We start from the raw sequence: 17,799 nt of genomic DNA on the forward strand, positions 1-17,799 counted from the left end.
CGAAAACCCTTTCGACGCGCGCGAGAAAAATTATCGAAGAGAAAATGTCTTCTCGGTCCTCACGCTGGTCCTATAGTCTCGCCGAATCGAGCGTCTCGAAAGTGAACGCAGATGTATTTATTTGCTCATGATTAATGAACTCGCTTAAAATCGATCTCACGAACCTCGCCATTTTCGTCCGCAGAGAAACTGTACCGTGGCTAATTGCGATTACAGTGGATTTCCTATTTCGTCGAGCTGCGAGACTCGCGACTGCGAACGCAAAAGGTGCGGTTTCTAATTCCCGGGGAAGCAATTATACGTGCTAAGTTTCCTCACTCGGTCGTTTTCGCGGGACTCGCGCCGCGCTCGCGTTCGGCTGGCTTGCAAGGAGGTGCGCTCGATTGCCGGTTTGCAGCCTAGTTTCTATTAACAATGGCGTCGTTGACGACGCCGACAACAAGGAGGAGAACGACGACGACGACGACGACGACAATCTTGCTCAACGAGGCGCGGGACGAAAGGATACAAATTTCGGTCTCGCATCATGAATGCAACGGCACTGGAATTTTGGAGCAAGCTAAGCACCCGACACAACGCTGCATTTCGCAGCAAATTACGCACCCCGGAGGCGGGATGGTATTTTGCAGGGCAGAAGTATTTTCCGGAGGAAGCTAATATCCCAACGCGCGAATGAAAATTCCGGAGCCAGTCGCAACTCGGTCACCAGTCGCAACGCGAGTGACCGCGTAAGAAGAGATCTTTGATTAAGCTTTCGTCCCGTCTCTCGGCTCTCGACGTTTCGGGAACGCCGCGGATAGACAGACGCGCGGTACACGCGCGTCAGTCATCTGTCTCACTGCCAACCCAGATCGAGAAGCGGACTAACAATAACGGCAGACACATTTTTATCCCGGCGATGGACGAGAAGCAGATGAATCTCGCGTCTTAAGTCGCGGAGACTGAGCAGACGATGGGGGTACCGTCGTCCGCGGGCAGCACGACGATTCTCACGGTCCCAGGGAACCTGACGCACCAATCCGACCTATCATGCCAGGGTACCGTAGCCAGGTGCAATACACGCGCACGGCGGTACACGTACAGAGGCCGGGTTCGAGGAACGCGCAGTTGCGCCGCGCAATGCGGCGCCGCGATAAGCCGCGTAACTATGCACCACCGGTAGTCAAGCCGGACTGTTTATGGCAGCAATTTTTACGCCCACCGCTCCGCAAAAACACGCTCGCCTCTTCTCTGCGAGTGCAACGCGCTGCGATCCTCATTGACGTCGCTCGTCATTGTCGTCTCGTTTTTCCGCCCAAACGATGACGATCCTTTATCGGTGCGGGCAAATGACGGTTGCCACACACGCCTATGTGGTTCAGGTTTCTATCGAGGAAGAAAAGATGATCGTATGCTACCTCGCAGACCTCGCGCAATGCGATGAAAAATGCGAGGAAAATTGCTTTAGAAAATCATTTGTTAATGAGCGATGTAGTATAAATATTCAATGTTGTTGTATAGATGAGTTATAAATACGATTTATAGATCTCTCTCGATATTGAGAGAGGATAAACAAAGTGCTCCGTTTAAGATCTCGTGTGATTGCTCGCGCTATATTTATTCGTGGAAATAAATAAGACATATCTGATCTTTGTATCAATTAATCAGTTAAAGATTTCATTCTAACATCAATCTCCAACTTTGTTCAATAAGTGAGTAAATTATAGAATGCTAATCAATTTACGCAAAAGCTCTTTTGCATACCCAAATTATTTCCCAGAGCGAGAATTCAACAAGAATCTGCCAAGGCAACAAACACAATTTCATTTTGTCAAAAGAAGAACCGTTCTTCCACTCGGCTGCGCGCTCTGAAGTCTACGCGAAATCTGCAAGTGTAGCGTCTATCTTGTTAGAAACTAGACTAGAATCGAAGTAGCGAGTGAACGTTGCGACAAAAACGCGTTAACGCTCGGGCGTTCGACAGAAGAATGGAATATCGAAACGCGAAGCCGGCGCCGACATTCGCAGTCACGCGTGAGACCGGCGAGCAGGTTAACATCGTGGCGGCCAGCTTCGACACGCGGAAGAACGACGGACATGCGCCTTTCGCAACCCCGCGCACACGGGCGACCACGGGGGCGAGGGAGAGAAGTCCACGCGATTTCGGAGCGCGCGCAGCGGAGCGGGTCCGCGCGCGCCGCACGACGAAACTCGCTCACGCAACGTGGAGAAGCCGGCGGTTCTCCCGCCGGCCGATCGCGAATTCGCCATTTGTACTCACCGTGTCCACGGTAGGCTCCCAGGCAACGACGACAACGGCAATGACAACGCAGAGGATGAAAGCAGCAACCCTTCTGGCCAAACACCGTGAAATATCCGTCGAAGCAACGTAGTTTCCGCTTTCGTCTCACTCACTGATCGCCGCGATCACTTGACAATCTTGACAAGCTCTCGGGAACTTGAAAGCTTCGGCTTCGCGATTTCCTTCTTTGCCCGATTATTCGCCTCGCGATTAATTTACTCCCGTTGTGCCGAAGGATGCTGGCACGTTGCACACACGCGACAGAAAATACCGCCTTGAACTATGATGAGAATGACAACAAGGACGACGACGACGACGACGACAGCGACAGCAGCAAACTGCAGATCATTCGTTACGAATCGAAGACAACGTCACGAGAGAGCCACAGGCACACACACGCGCGCGCGTCGAGGTGGCAGCGTCGCTCCGTTGTACCGCACGTACGTACGCGTCGCTTGTCGCGAGGAGCCGTTTTGGAGGTTAGGAAGCGCACGACGACGACGCACCACCGGCTAGCTACTGCTCTCCTTCCTCTCTCCGCCTTTCCCTGCGAGCTACGTGCGGCCGCCGTCTCTCTCTATCCGCCTGCCCCTCTCACTGTGACTCTCTCCCACACGAGGGTATACCGAGCCCGACTGTACGTGCGATCGCGTCACGTTGTGTACGCCGTCTATGCATCAACCGATCGTTCGTTTCACCGGGGGTAAACACCGCACGAGTGAGAAAAAGAAACAACACACACCGGCAGAATAAATTAACAATAAGGTCAGAGAAATGTAAGGACGAAAATAGAATAACGTGCTTGTGGCGTGCCACGAAACACGTGGTGATGTGAAACAGAAGCGAGAGAAAAACGAAGTATAGTACCAGCAAAATGAGACGGCGATCAACGAGAAACTCTTCGAAGCTCGCGTAACCGCGAAAACTTCGCGCGATAGATCCGGTTAAAATCCGTAGGCACGCCGTACGGACGACCGTAGAAAGTGAGAGATGCAGAAAAAGAGTGAGAGAGGGGCAACGCTAAAACTTCGCTACGAGTCGTGGCACGCCGCGAGAACGCCGACGAGAGGCGAAGGGGATGCGCTCGAGACGGCGGCTCTCTCTCACTCTCTCTATGAGGAGAAGGTTAGGCACGAGGTTCGCGCAGAGAGACAGAGATAGAGAAGAAGAGAGGGGAAGCTTACCGTAGTCGGGAGCGCGCGCTTTGCGGCAAGGGGCAGTGCGGGGACGCGAGCGGAAACGACACAACACAACTCCGTCCTAACAGAGGGACGCGGGGCAACTGACGCTCCGGGCAGTAGAGGGGGAAGTTAGGCTTCCTACGAAAGAGAGGAGGGGCAAACTCGCAGCCGGCAACAGCCGACTCGACTCGATCTATCGCGATCTCTCTCGCGCGTCTCCGTGTCGCGGTGACGTCGTCTCCGTTGCTCTTACGGCACGATGTATCGTCACCGCTGATGCGCGTATGTGTGTGGAGAACGACGTAGGAGGCACGCTAGGGTGTATACGGGGTGTCCGCGAGATCCGCCAACAATCACGCGCTATCCTTTCAGCGGCTACGCGGAGCGATTTTGTTGGCGATTGCTGCACATGTGAACGCTTTCGTCGCGATTCAATTAGTTGCAACGTTTGGTGAAATGATTTGCCACGCTGTAAAGATCGTTAACTCGTGTGTAGAATTTTCGTGTAGGAAAGTGGAAATAAATATTTCACCGTGAACATTTGCATAATACGAGTTTGCGCGGCATGCATCTTCGCGGGATTTGCATAATATGGGTGCTGTTGGTATTTGCATAATCCAAATTTCGATTTTATTTCGGCGAGTAATACTCTACCGTTCGAAAATATTTAGTTGACATGTCCGGCGGGAATTATTAATGCGTCGATGTCACGACAAACGACCGTAAATCAAAATCAAATCGTCCCACGCCATTTTCACGTTTCCTGTTCGTGTAGAAACAACTTTTTTTTTACATTTTTTTTAAATATTTTTCAAAAATAATATTTTTACATTATTTAATTTAAAACCTCATACTGGAAAAATGCTTGCATCACAAGTTTCTAATCAAATTAAATTTCTAACTATTAAAAAAATTCCGGTAAATATTCACTTATGGTCAGCACCCGCAAATGTCAATGACCTTGACATATGTTATAGAGGTAACCTTTCTGAGTAACAGGCAACAAGTTTTAGCCGTCGCTCACTGTTCATTAAAAAGTTATTAACAAAATAAATCTTACAAATTATACGTAATTATTGGACACCATGTACATGGTAAGGATTTTCATTAAATTTATATTGTCAAGGACATACCCTTTGACTACAATTATTGGCAGAACACACGGTATCGGGCATAAACTACTAATGTGTATGTAAAATAGTACATGTATGAACAAAGGAAAATCATTTAAAGCAGTGAATCATTAATATATTTTTTTATTAAAGCAAAGAATAGTTGGTATAGGAGAGTTGTAAATGAGGAACAGTCGTGTTTATCTATGACGTAGTAATCTATTCGACATTCCAAGTTTTTATTTATCGTAGTTCAAAGATTTTCTCTAAAGGACCTTACTTAAAAACTTAGGTTAGGTTAGGTTAGGTTAGGTTAAAGCAGAGAATACTTTGTACTTATATTAAAACAAACTATTCTAAATATTAACGATTCACTGCTTTAAATGACTTTCCTTCCTTCGTTCATACACATATTCGTCGTTTATGTCTTTGAATATTCAAAATAACTACTACATTTTTGAACTTCTTTTGTTAATAACTTTTTAATAAACAACGATCGACAACTAAATCCTAGTGCCGGTTATTCGAGAAAGTGACCTTTGTAATATATGTCAATATCACGTTCTTGCTTCGCGTGGACAGCTGAAAAGTCGTGCGAAATCATTAAACTTTTTTTTAATAACTTTTTAATAAACAACGAGCGACGGCTAAAACTTGCAGAAGGTTACTTAGAATGATGACCTCTATAACATATGTCAAGGTCATTGACATTTGCGGGTGCTGACCATAAGTGAATATTTACCAAAATTCCTTTCGAAGTAATCATCCTCGCTCGTGACAGACTCAACTGAGCACGAACTTTCCTGTTCGGCACCCTCTGGCATCTAAGCCCGTCGCACAAAGGAGCGCACGGAAAAATCCTTGCGCGGCCCACCCGGTATGCATACACGTGCACAACGATCACACAGACGAGAAGAATACGGTGCGGCAAGGTGAAAGAGGGAACGGCGCGGCGCGGGCCCCGGGAAGAAGAAGCGAGTTGGTGGGACGAGAACGGTACGCGCCATGAAAAAGTGATGAGAGGGATGAACATAGCGGGCGGTAAGAGGGACGAGGGGTGGCAGGGGTGTCCGGGGAAACGAACGGGAGACCTTGCACACCGCGGCGGCTGGTAGGGAACGATGCTTTGTGTCGGATGGCAGTCGCGTGAAGGGAAGAGCGGGCCTGCCAATGGCAGGAGGGGGAAATCGGGAGAGAAAGAGGGGGAGAAGGGGGCAAGAGGGCCCTCAACCGTCTGCGAACCGCGCGCATAAAGGCCCTCTCAGACGGCTACTTCCCCGGACGAGGTTCCTCCTGTTGCCCCCTCCCTCTCACCCCTGTCCTCCTGGCCCCCCTTCTCGTTCGCCGGGGGACCACGCGCGGAAACCGGATTGCGTTTTGCGTTTGAATGCCGGGGGTATTTTTCGACGCGATGTGTGTTACTCGATACGGGTCCCCCGTTCCTCTCGTGCACTTTCGCCCGCGAGAGTATTTTTAGCCGCGGACCGCGTATTTTTGACAACGGATCCGAGGAGTTTGGACCGATGCCCCTATTAGATGCCTCTCCAGAATCCGCTAGGAAATAAACGTTGCGATTTTCGCGCGGCCGATCGAAAGGAGACGGTGTCGAAGTTCGATCGATGTATCGAAGGACGCATTAATGTAGCTTGACGAAACGAATTACGACACACGTGGAGGGCGCGGTGACGAAAAAATAAAAAAAGTTGCGCTAGAACGTGCTTTACTCTCTCTCTCTCTCTCTCTCTCTCTCTCTGAACGCTTCTAGCGTGACATTACGTAGCCGTTGTTTCAAAATCTTGGTATAATTAAAGTAATTTTCTGTTTTGTAGTTGTAGTTGAGGATTGCTCAATGTCTCACTTTCACATCCTCAATTTCTGCCTCATTTCTGCCTCATTTCTGCCTCATTTCTGCCTCAGTTTGGATATCGGAATAGTTTTGATTTTCAAATCAATTTTTTACATATCGACAGATATACATCAGAATTAATTCCGAAGACGTGCCAATGATATATGATGAATACGTTATGATTGCATTTCAATTCTGCAAGTTACAGCACGTACGCGACGTATGTAGTGCACACCTGCGAACTGGAAAGCAAATCGTAACGGTGGGAGCGCGTCAAACGAAGCTCGACGTCGGCGACGACGAAATCGCCGTGGTACCTTGCGAAAAGCAAATGTAAGCCAGGGATATATCATGTATCAACCGACTAATCAGTAAAATTCGTTCATTAACGACGTGCGCGCACATGAAACTCTGCAACGCCGTTATGCAACGCGTGACCCGAAACACCTCCAGTGTTTAAAACGAATTAAACGCGGCTTTGTAAAGATTACACGGATTCGTTTACCCAATAACGTTATTATCGACTGGCGAGTGTCGCTTGCTCTTAGCACGATGCGTGTTTACTTATAAATAGCCGTATTAGTCAGCGCTGCTCGCCGCAGTCTCGTAAGTCACGTTTATACATGGAGTTTTTTACCATTCTGCCTACGTTAAAGCACAGATTGATGAAACTTAAAAAAAGTTTGCAGATTTAGAAAAAGTGATCCTAGCCGCGAATCTCGATCTGATAAGACTCCTTTTTCCAGGACAACGTCAATTTCTCCCTGCGCTCGAGCATCAGGCATTTAACGTCAGTCTCATTCCGAAGGTGCGATATTGACGTAACATGTGACGGAACGGCTGGCATCACGCCGGACAAAGGAAGCGCTGGATCGTGCGGCCCTGCATATTTGCATGGGAACGTACCCACAGGATCCCGCTCGCGCACAAAGGACGAGAGCGAGCCACCTTTTGCGCGCGCGCATACTCGCGCGAGCGATTGCACATTCGTGCTCGCGCGCTCGCCCGTGTATGTACCGCGGCCCGTATGGACCGTGAATGTATACGTGTATGTGTTCCTTTTGCATCAGCGGGAGGTACGTGCCAGGAAGAGAAAAAGAGGAAGAAATAGAGAGAGAAAGAGAGAGAATGAGAGAAAGAAAGGAAGGGAGAAAGAGAGATAGAGAGTCTCAGGGTTACGTTAAAAAAAATGTAGGCTCAAGGATACCGCCGGCAGAGGATGCGCCGTTTTCTCGTGGGGTAGAATCGTTACTTTCCATTTCGCGAGGGTTGCGCGAACCCTTCCCGCCCGAGAAACGGGCAGGGACACCGCCGACTTCCTCGTTCGGGTCTGTTCTCGGCTCGGGGCAGATTTAACATCGGGAATAGAGGGTACCGGATCAAGGTACGGGGACAGGAGTGTTTTATGGGTCGCAGATTTATCCTGATAAAGTCAGCTGGTTACGAACCTGCTCGCGCAGGAGTAGATTCCAGATACTGAGTTACACGGAGTTGCAACAGTCCAAGTTAACGAATCCTGAGTCAGCCGTTCCCGCGGATTTAATCATATTAGTGTCGGTTAGCATAACTCGATTCCACGTTTCTGCTTGGTTTGCATCTGTTGTGCCATAATTTACGAAAAAGAAGAAAAATAGCTCGAGCCGTCAAATCTGTTTCAATTTATTGCAATGTCTTCGATGTGAAGAGTTGATTTGAAATGTAATTGAAAGTTTATCTGTTTGAAATATAACAGGATTGATCTTGCTGAATTCCGATATGAAGCTTCTTTACTTTCTACTTGCATCGCTTTTTTTCAAGCTTCTAAGCATCTAAGCGGAAAACATATTGCTCATCGATTCGTCGTACATAATTATTAATGACCCACTTATCTAGGCACGCTTATCATGCATCGCCATCATCAGAGATAATCATGCAATTTCATATTTGTTATATACAGTCATATGTGATTGTAATGTACTTGTTTCCTGCTATATAATCTATACCCGTTTATGCTATATGTATGCATATATCTTTGACGATTATTATTTTCTAAGGTTGAAGTTAATTTCATCAAATGGCGAGTAAATTAAAACGTTTGTTTTAGAACTGTCGTGATCGTTTGGAAAGAAAGCTACTAACAATTTAATCTTTTTAATGGCGCAGAGCGATTATTTTAAATTGCTTGCTATTTTATCGAGTCGCCCACGATATCACGTTATGCCCTCAAGGTTAACATCGCCCAACACTTTTCATTCCCGGAATAAAAATAAAATTCAAGACGATTTGCAAAAAAGTTTAAGCCAACAAACATCCGCCAATTTCTCAGTATCTCATCTTATGAATATTTATACGCAGAAATTCTCTCTCTAGTGCAACGGAAAAAACATATATAAAGTATATTTCAAGACAAAATTTTCGCGCGACTTTAACAGAAACCTAGTAATGGTATTAAAATAATGTTAAAAAATTATCTGAAACTTTGTCACAAAAGTAACATCCGATATATATTTAGCTATTGTCCTAGATATAAAACATGTCACGGCAAATCCCACTCCCACGTGCATTACCGAAGGTGGCACGATAGTGATTCATATCATTATCACATGATCCATGGCTGAGAATCTATTTGACCCTATCGAGCGACCCGGCGGAAATACATTTTCATCGGTCCTGTAATAAAATACGCAAATGAGGTCGCACGCGCGCGCAACAGAGAGAGAGAAAGACAGAAACCAGGCGAGCTCTCGCCTGCAGATTTTCCGTGCATTTCGCAGCTTCAAACCTCGAAACAGCACTCGCGGCACGAAAAGGAGAGACAGCGGAGCGGACCATATCTCACCCGGTGTGAAACGCTAAACGCCGCATTTCAACGTGCGAATTAAGATTTATCGCGGCCGCCGTTTGACCAAGAAGCCTTTTCGCGCTGCCGTAAAGTCACGACGAAGACTTATGGGCCTCGCCGTAAGTTCGCGCGTCGTCCATATTACGTTGGTAGCCCTGGCAGAGAACTCGCTGATTACGGAATCATCTTTCGGCATTAAGATGAAACCATAATTACAAATCATCGTATACGTGTAATGTTGGAGTATGTCTCCAACATTCTCCAACATTATACCTCCGAGCGCAAACATTACGAACTGAATCAAGCTGGAAACTTTCTGGAAACTGTAAGGATTCTCTTAAATAAGGCTTCGTTTGAAGTTTTCCGTGAGTTTCGCCAAGACAGCAAAGACGTCTTGAAGCTTGATGAAAAGCGAACACCTACGATCGCAAATTGTCTCAACGTAGACGACACATGCTTGGCACAAGTGGCGTCATGCATCACACGAATGAACAGCTAGAAATGCTCGCTCGAGCAGGCGATTAGACTTCACACACGGACCCGGAAAAATCTGCCTTAAGTGGATCGCTGTAAATCAATCAGCTGTTTGGCGAGACTGTAAAGTCTCGTTTCTATTATCAATTTCTATAGCCGATATTTCACATGCAAATCTAAAATAAATATTTCATCGCGATGCGCAATTTGGAGATTTATTGAATAAAATAAATATATACGCTGAGAGATAGAGAGAGAAGCATTTATTAAATATTTAAATTTGTTTTTCAACCGAAACGTTCTAACAATTCAAAACATTTCATACGTACAATTCTTTTACATTTAAACGAATGTATGCGGATTTATTAAAAGTGACGAATGTGCACGTTTATTATAATTACAGAAACGTTTATCATAATTACAGAAACGCAACAATTATTTACCAGAAATAGGTATTTTGACGCGCTTATATTATAATTACTCGCAGTGATGCGAAAGATAAATGTTTTTTTTAAGTCTTCCGTAATAAAGTTCCTTTTTCTAGGCAGAAAAGAATGATTCCGGACAAAAGTAAATTTGAAATGCAACGAAATCGCTCGGCGTGTGCTCGCTCGATGAAAGTGATCGAAGCGAAACGCGAATGATTAGACGAGTCGACCGGACGCAGTGCTATCGTTTATCGCGATCGAGTAACCGTGAACCTGAATCCAGGGTAAGACTTGTCCTAATTGGTACGTCGTACACTTGCCCCGCGCATTCCATCGTCATTCAATAAATTTCGCGCGCGCGAGGGGCTGGTTTATACATAGTAAATGATTGGAACGAATTATGCCGCCGCATATTTGCAAAGTAAATCGCGCAATAACTATGAAGTTATGGAAATAATTGCGGCATCATGCCAATCGCAATTTAGGACGCGTTGCAAGAAATATTATCCGCTTCGGCGCATCTCCTCCTCCCCGATAAGTTTTAACGTCCGACAATTTATCGGGTGCCCATTTCCTACGAATGTGTTTTTATTTACCGTGTGAAGCGTCACTGCGACGACACTGCTATGGCCACGGCGGATATTTATAGTCGATGAAATATCGATGCTTTATACGCCGTATATGAAGATGGATGTGCGCGCATACTAAATTTCAAGGCTTTTAAACCGATACTTATCGATTAGTTGCATCAACATTACGTCCTGTAATATGTTTGAAATTCTATACATATGTCGTCAGCAAGATCCTGATCTGACGTCTCGTCTAATGATGTATTACAATATTCATCAAGAATTGTTAAAGAAAACACCGCGTGATATTCTTTCTGCACATTGCATCGTGAATTTTTCGAGGAACGCTCACGGTTGAATTGCACGAGCGACCGGCCGCAGAAGCAAGAGAACTGAAATTAATCTAAATTAAGTAATGACGCTCCCCCGCACGCTAAGAACGTCGACGCTAGACCGCAACACAGTCCAGTCATCGCGATCCAGTATCGTATTCTGCTGAGAAAATGCCTCGCCAATTTCTAAAAATCCTTCGCCGCGAAGTTAAAATGCTTTGTCCTTTTTTTTATTTTCGTCACTGGATCAATTTTCCTCGATATTCAAATATTCATAAATTCAGAACGAATGCCCACGCTCACATTTGTTCTCATCAACATTTTCCCGAGCACCACATTACTTAGACTTGGAGAATATTAGAGTATTTAAATAAATAATTTTATTTATTTAAGATATTGAAGCAGAGCAATACTAGGAACGAGAAATGATGTATAAAAAACTAAGGACGTCTACACATTTTTCGTTTGATGTAGATTGGAGTGTTGCCGATGCATCAGGTCTCCAATTCTATAAAAACGACGTTGCAGCAGCCTCCATTTGTTCGCTCTCTTTTTCGCCCTTTCCCATGCCTTTCATCTCCACAGCATGCACCATCTGCTATCCGTCTTTCGGTTAATTAATCGACTCGCTTGTTTAATCCGTCCGCTTACACTCTGCTCTCCTTATACATTGTTTTCTTCCATCGTTACGGGCGACGCTTGTCCGAAACAGCGAAACACAGCATGCGCGGGTGAATATCGTAAAGATGTCAGAAATAAATGCAATAAACTGGCTGGAGAAGGGATATAAAACTCGACGAGTGACTTCATGATTCACTCGAGTAATTTTATGTATTATCGTTTACGAAATCTCGTTTATGTATATACATACACACATACACATATAGTTGAATATACGACTGCTATCAATAGACGTCGCTGACATTTAATGCTTTGACGCGTTCTCCGACGCTATTAATCGCAAGACTGACTGATTTGAGTCTTCAACCGCGATACCATCCAAACTCTTAACCGACGTCTTATCACATTAATAAGACGCTAATTCGCAATAAGAGATAAGGACAATCTGACTGCGCTCAAAAAAAAATGCGTTGGAATCATTTGAGTCATTTCTAATTCCGTCAGCTAGACATCAGTCGCGATTTTTTAATCGCTTGGCATGTCTAGCAACGCTTCGGGTTCATCTCGAGCGATACGCTTCACGTTATAATTTCATGACTAAAGTATATTTGTCGACACGACGATGACTCGCGATGATTTCACCGAGCGTGACGCAGAGAATCGTCATAAATCGTCGCGGGCTATTTTTGCGGAAACTACGGGAGCGTTAATTGTCGCAGACAAGTCAATTCCGAGCAGCGCTTACCGCAGTATGGCGAGTTAATTAACCGCCATGTCAGAGTCTCTTACTAAACGCACGACCCGCTGCGGTCTTAGAATCTGGCATCGGATCCTCCCGGTCTCTCGCTTTTTGTCTCTTACTCTCTCTCTTTCTCTCGCGTGATGCATGCCTACCCACCCGCCTATCTATCTATCTATCTCCTCGCCCGTCCGCCCGCCCATATCTGTGTCGGCGAAAATGTAAGCCGGGCTCGTGGCCAACCTCGCCCAACCATGAACACGGGCTTCGTGCTCGGTCGCTGTTTGACTTACCGACATAGCGATTCCGCCAAAACTTTGCGTCGTTCAAATAGCGCCTACCAGGAACGTTCCGTGTATTTTGACGCCTTTACTTAAACGCATAAACACCGCCGAACTATAGTAGGCGCGCCTCAGAACCGCCTCCGTATCTTACGTGGTTCGTGATGGTGTCAAGGCGCATCGAAAATTTCCACAACGACAAAAACGGAGTCGTAAACGGTGAACAAAAACGAACGGGATGGTATCTGAACGTCGTACCACGGGTAATCTCATTTGCGATGAAAAGAAAAAGTTGAAAAAAGAGGAAGAAAAGAACCACGTCGCGCATGCATCGCAAATGATAGCAGGGAACGCGAGGCGGTTAAGCTCGCTTAAGTGACTTTCAAAGCTGCACGACGACGGGTACCAAGTTCATCCCGGAGTTCCCAGATTATATTTGTAAAAAGCACGGCGTATCATTTACGGCGCGAATTAATTACAAACTCGGTTGCACGGTGATAACAAGCTTTCTGCATTCCTCCTCCTTTTTTCTTCGTAAACAGTCTCGCGAGCGTTTCCGGTCGCGGGCACAGAGAGCGCAATTTTTTTGCAGGCAGTATATTCGTTTTAATCCGTATGCACGTTACAATTTAAATTGGATATCGGATATTAAATTGAATCATCGGCACCCTTAGTCACGGATATTCCGCGAAATAAATCTAGTTACGCGCGAAAGCTGAAACTTTTGCACGACAATTCGATTATAGCCGCCCTGACGTTTCGGCGCAAGTTTTAATTTTTGTTCCTCGCAGATGGCGGAATTAGAGACCCTTCATTAAAACTTGGGCGATATATCACGCTCCATTGGCTGAGAAGGAAGGTCGCGTTGAATATCTTATGCCTACAGTCGCAGCTATACAAATGTTAGAATAATGAGATCATTACCAGATGTAACATGAAAAGGGTAAAAAACATAATAAAGATAAAAAGAGAAAGAAATGCATGATTTAAGTATACTATTTCAGCCATTAATAAAGCCTATCTTTCAGCCCCTTGAACGTATAAAAAGTCGATCTTTTCTTAGCAAAAATCTTAAGGAAAAAAGTGTAACAAAAATAAAGGATTCTACATAGTGAAGCAGAAATCATATTGCATTGTACAGCGCGAAATGCTCAAGAATATAGGACGCGAAATGTCCTCGCAAATTGTCGAGCTCACTGCAAATGACAACACTACGATATAATAACGATGCAATTTGCATCGATAAAGCGTAAAACGACCAATGTTACCTCATCGACCCTCATGTCCACCACCGGCCAGCTGCTGCGTCATGCACGTACGATAATGTCACGTGACCTTAAAGTCACCCGCTACCGCACGCTTCGTTTTTTCCTGACGACACGCTAAAAGAAAAATAAACGGTTCTAAGTGGAGAACAGCGCGATCTAAAAATATGGGGTGGTAGCGTGTCGTCACACGGACACGCGGCAGTGCTTTTAAGTGAATCAATAAATATCATCCGCGAGCTAGGATACCCTCTTGCCGCTCTCCCTCCCGCCACTCATTATTTTTCTATACCTGTTGTATCCCGCGCCTCTTACGAGTGGGGCATCACCGTATGCGTGACCCGCAATTTGCGCCCTACACACCCCCGCGTGCACCCCATTTCGATTTTCACTCGCTTTTCTCGCAGATAAATCTCTACTTCTTCTGGTGGCAAGAAAAACGCGGTGGAAGGGAACTCTCAGGAATCTTAATACTTATAAATAAATAAATACATACATAATACACTAGCATGCAATTATATATATACTTTATGCATCCGCATTTACAATTAAAGATTGACGATGAAACTAAACTACCCCGCATATCAGTTTATAACTCTACGTGAGTCTACGTATGGAGACTTGGGAGTCTCACAAGTCTGACTTTATGTTAGCAGAAAATTTTGACACAAAATTTGGAACTGTGTCATTATAAGTATCTGCACAAGAAAATCTCCATGTGAGGATAAAAAAATGTAGATCTTTTGGAGCCCTTTACGTTACGGAATCGAGCGAGCTTCTACTCGCGTGAGCGAAAGGTGCGGTTACATTACGGCTATTATCGTAATTAATACGATTATGATCGTAATTATTATAATGTCATTATTATTCGTCGGCGTTAATTAATGGTACAAGGGGTGCAGCACGAACGGACGAAGAACAATCGTTCCACCCCTCGACAACCGACGCGAATTTAAGGAGCGATTCTTCACGCCCCGCGATTACCCCATGTCCGCAGACGCACGTAAATCCGGGTTCTCAGGGTTATGGGGTTTCACTTGCTACGCCACCTGCGCACGCAATCATTCGTCAAACGCAATGGTATGAGCGTATGATTTTTTTCATGTTGTATTTTCATTACGTATGGTACAAAGTATTATACACTTAAGTGTTATATGATTAAAAATATTGCAACTGTAAATGCTACACGAATATTATGCAAGTGACGTATGACTGAGCGTGTACAAAAGTTGGGATGATTTTGCGAATGAGAGTTACGTAACTAAATTTGTGCAGTGTCGCGTTGAAACAGAAAATGGTGAAATTGCGGCATCAAAATAGCTTTCTCTGTGAGGATTCAAATATACATAAAGGAACTTGTTGCGAGCCGGACGTTGACGGCAACATTTCATCCTCCACCCTCTTCCTTGTTCCTGCCCCTGCCCCCGTCAGAAGCAAAATCAAAATTACTTTCCTTAATTTTCCAAACGCTCACGGCGGAGCATTTAATTAAAAATCGTTTAAGCATTTCTATGTACTTTTCTTTTATTCCACAGCGAATCAAAGAGTGGGTTTTGAAATTTCCAATTCAATTTAATGTTAGCTATTAGTATTTCATATGTGGAAATAAATCTTTCCTGACTCTCTCTCTTTCTCATTCTCTTTGACGTGACTCTAACCAAAACACATTTTCTCAGGCAGCTTAACCAATGATACAACGATGATGTATATTTCCAAAATGGATACAGCAGGCGAATCTATTCGTTATCAAATCAATTCGTAATTCCGAATCTACGCGACACGGTAATCCGATCGGAAGGTATAATGTTTCGAATATTGGAAATTTGATCAACGTGGGTCTGCGTTGGCTTTACGATGGAGGCTCGTAATTACATTAATGGCGAATCGTGGTAGATGGTAATATCGATTACGTGAACCGTCTACTGCGTGTTCTTTGCGAGCGGCGCAAGGCGCATTTGCGGCTCTTATCAGGTGTGCGTATCGGGGCCTCGCCATTACCGTGAACAATTTGCTCGACGTCTTATTTGTCGTTTGGTCGACGAAGTTGCGCGCAAAAATCTGAATGACTTCGATTACGGCAACGGAAGAATAATATCCGGCCAGAGTTCGTTTGGATCGCAAGAATCGTGGCGCGCGGCGCAACGGTACCGCGACTGTTTTTTCCTACCGACCGCAAAGGCAAATTAAATTTCGCCCGTCGCGAGTGCAGGAATTTTATCTTTCGTATTTCCATCCACCCTTCGCGTTTGAACAAATTTTATAACGCGATAAGGGAAACAAAAAGTGGCGGGCGCAAAGGGATGAATAGTGCGGAATGCTCGTGCGCGCGCTCGCGCGCAAACAAGAAGTGGCAAAAGCGGGGGAAAAAATACAAAACGTAATTTCCAATACGTTTGAATGGTAACGCGCGGGACAAACACACATCCACACGGCCGAGCGAAAAACTTATGCATCGACAACATACGAAAACATTCGCTGAATTCGCGAAAACCGACGAAAGCGAGTAACGCCGATATTGTGCGCAGTTCAGGCCTGGCGTAGCTATTGTTCGATATTGCTGGCACGTATTCCTTCCTTCAACGATGATTGATAACCGACTTCGCTTGGTGTAAGTTCCCGTACACGCGAGCCGCATACATTAACGATAATAGTGCGTATCGTGGCGAATCGCGCGGGTGCACGCATTTCTACAGCCGCACTCTCGGAAACGGCACACACGGACGGTCGTAGGGCAGAGACAGTCATTTCGCTCGAAACACATACAGGCACGAATGCACTCGACGATGCCATCACTTCACCTCCGCAAAAGAAGGGAATCTGCCTTGCGAAAGATGTACTTCTATCTTGTGACACTTGATTGTCATGCTTGCGATCGATTTTATTAAGATCACATTTTTCGCGAGTATTAATAATTAAACGCCAATTTAGAATTTGGTCTCGCTCCAGTCTGGTTGTCTAGTGCAAGTTCTTCGGTTCTCTTGCAGGTTGAGAACCCCGATTTCGGTATCGTGGTACCAGCGGAATGCTCGTTCCGCGAACGAATAGAGGAAGCAGCTTCACTCGTACGTGCAGCCATATGGACCACTACACCCGCACGACGGCACCTATGTGCCCCCGTGGAAACAGGGAACCGTATTGTACGCTCTGCGTTGTGTCTACAAGTTTGTACGAGATAAGCGCTGAATGGATTCGTTTATTGAATTCTACACCCTTCGAGCCACCGCCGATTATTCGATCCTCTCCTTTTTTCTGCTTGCGCCTGGTAAGACAATTCGGCAGTATTTTTAGCGCGACATCCGTGGCACCGTCAAGGTATTTTATTTAACGTGTTTTATCAGATATCTTATCGGACAAGATTATATTTGTATATAAAAATATTCCGCGCGGCACAAAATATGTTGCTGTTCACCAACGCGCGTTTACGATCATTGTATTTATTTATTAGGGCATGCGAATACATATCCGGAGACTACCATAATCCCGTAATCTGGTCTCTATTTGAGATTGCTCGTTAAAATAATCAATATTCGGATCAGTCACGTTCACGGAACGACGACGTAGTTTAATAAAACGTCTAATATATATGTGTCGAGCCAGCAATCACAACGCAAAGTATATGGCTTCATAAATGTCACACCATTACAACAAGTCGATGCTTACAGAATGTCTTGGCGAATTGCCTAGGAAGCTTGGTACAAATCCTATCAATAAATTATCTTTAATTTCAATAATAAAAGAATTTAGATAATTTCCAATTTCAACTGAAAAACATTCGTTTCTTTAAATCAATTAATACATAATTTTAACAACGTAGGAATGGTTTTAAAGGTGAAATGCATGTAATAAAGA

At 45.1% G+C, this 17,799-nt stretch overlaps 1 protein-coding gene and 1 long non-coding RNA gene across 13 annotated transcripts in view; one reads left to right on the forward strand and one right to left on the reverse strand.

Moving 5' to 3' along the window:
- LOC105275603 (polypyrimidine tract-binding protein 1) overlaps positions 1 to 17,799 on the reverse strand; it is a 350,912-nt gene that overhangs the window by 268,996 nt on the left and 64,117 nt on the right. Inside the window, exon 1 of one of the 12 annotated variants that reach the window (XM_026971635.1) lies at positions 2,261 to 3,307. The exons of 10 other annotated variants lie outside the window; for them this stretch is intronic. The gene's annotated coding sequence lies outside the window, so the exon portion shown is untranslated. Of the gene's footprint in view, positions 1 to 2,260; positions 3,308 to 17,799 lie in introns of those variants that run through there. One more of the 12 variants, XM_026971646.1, reaches the window with a different exon arrangement.
- Positions 5,211 to 8,656, forward strand: LOC105275604. Its single transcript, XR_893261.3, has 2 exons — positions 5,211 to 6,753; positions 7,167 to 8,656. It is a non-coding gene; the product is annotated as an uncharacterized LOC105275604 (long non-coding RNA).

This window comes from Ooceraea biroi, chromosome 8 (genome assembly GCF_003672135.1).
Source record: "Ooceraea biroi isolate clonal line C1 chromosome 8, Obir_v5.4, whole genome shotgun sequence".
In the NCBI taxonomy this organism is placed as follows: Eukaryota; Metazoa; Arthropoda; class Insecta; order Hymenoptera; family Formicidae; genus Ooceraea; species Ooceraea biroi.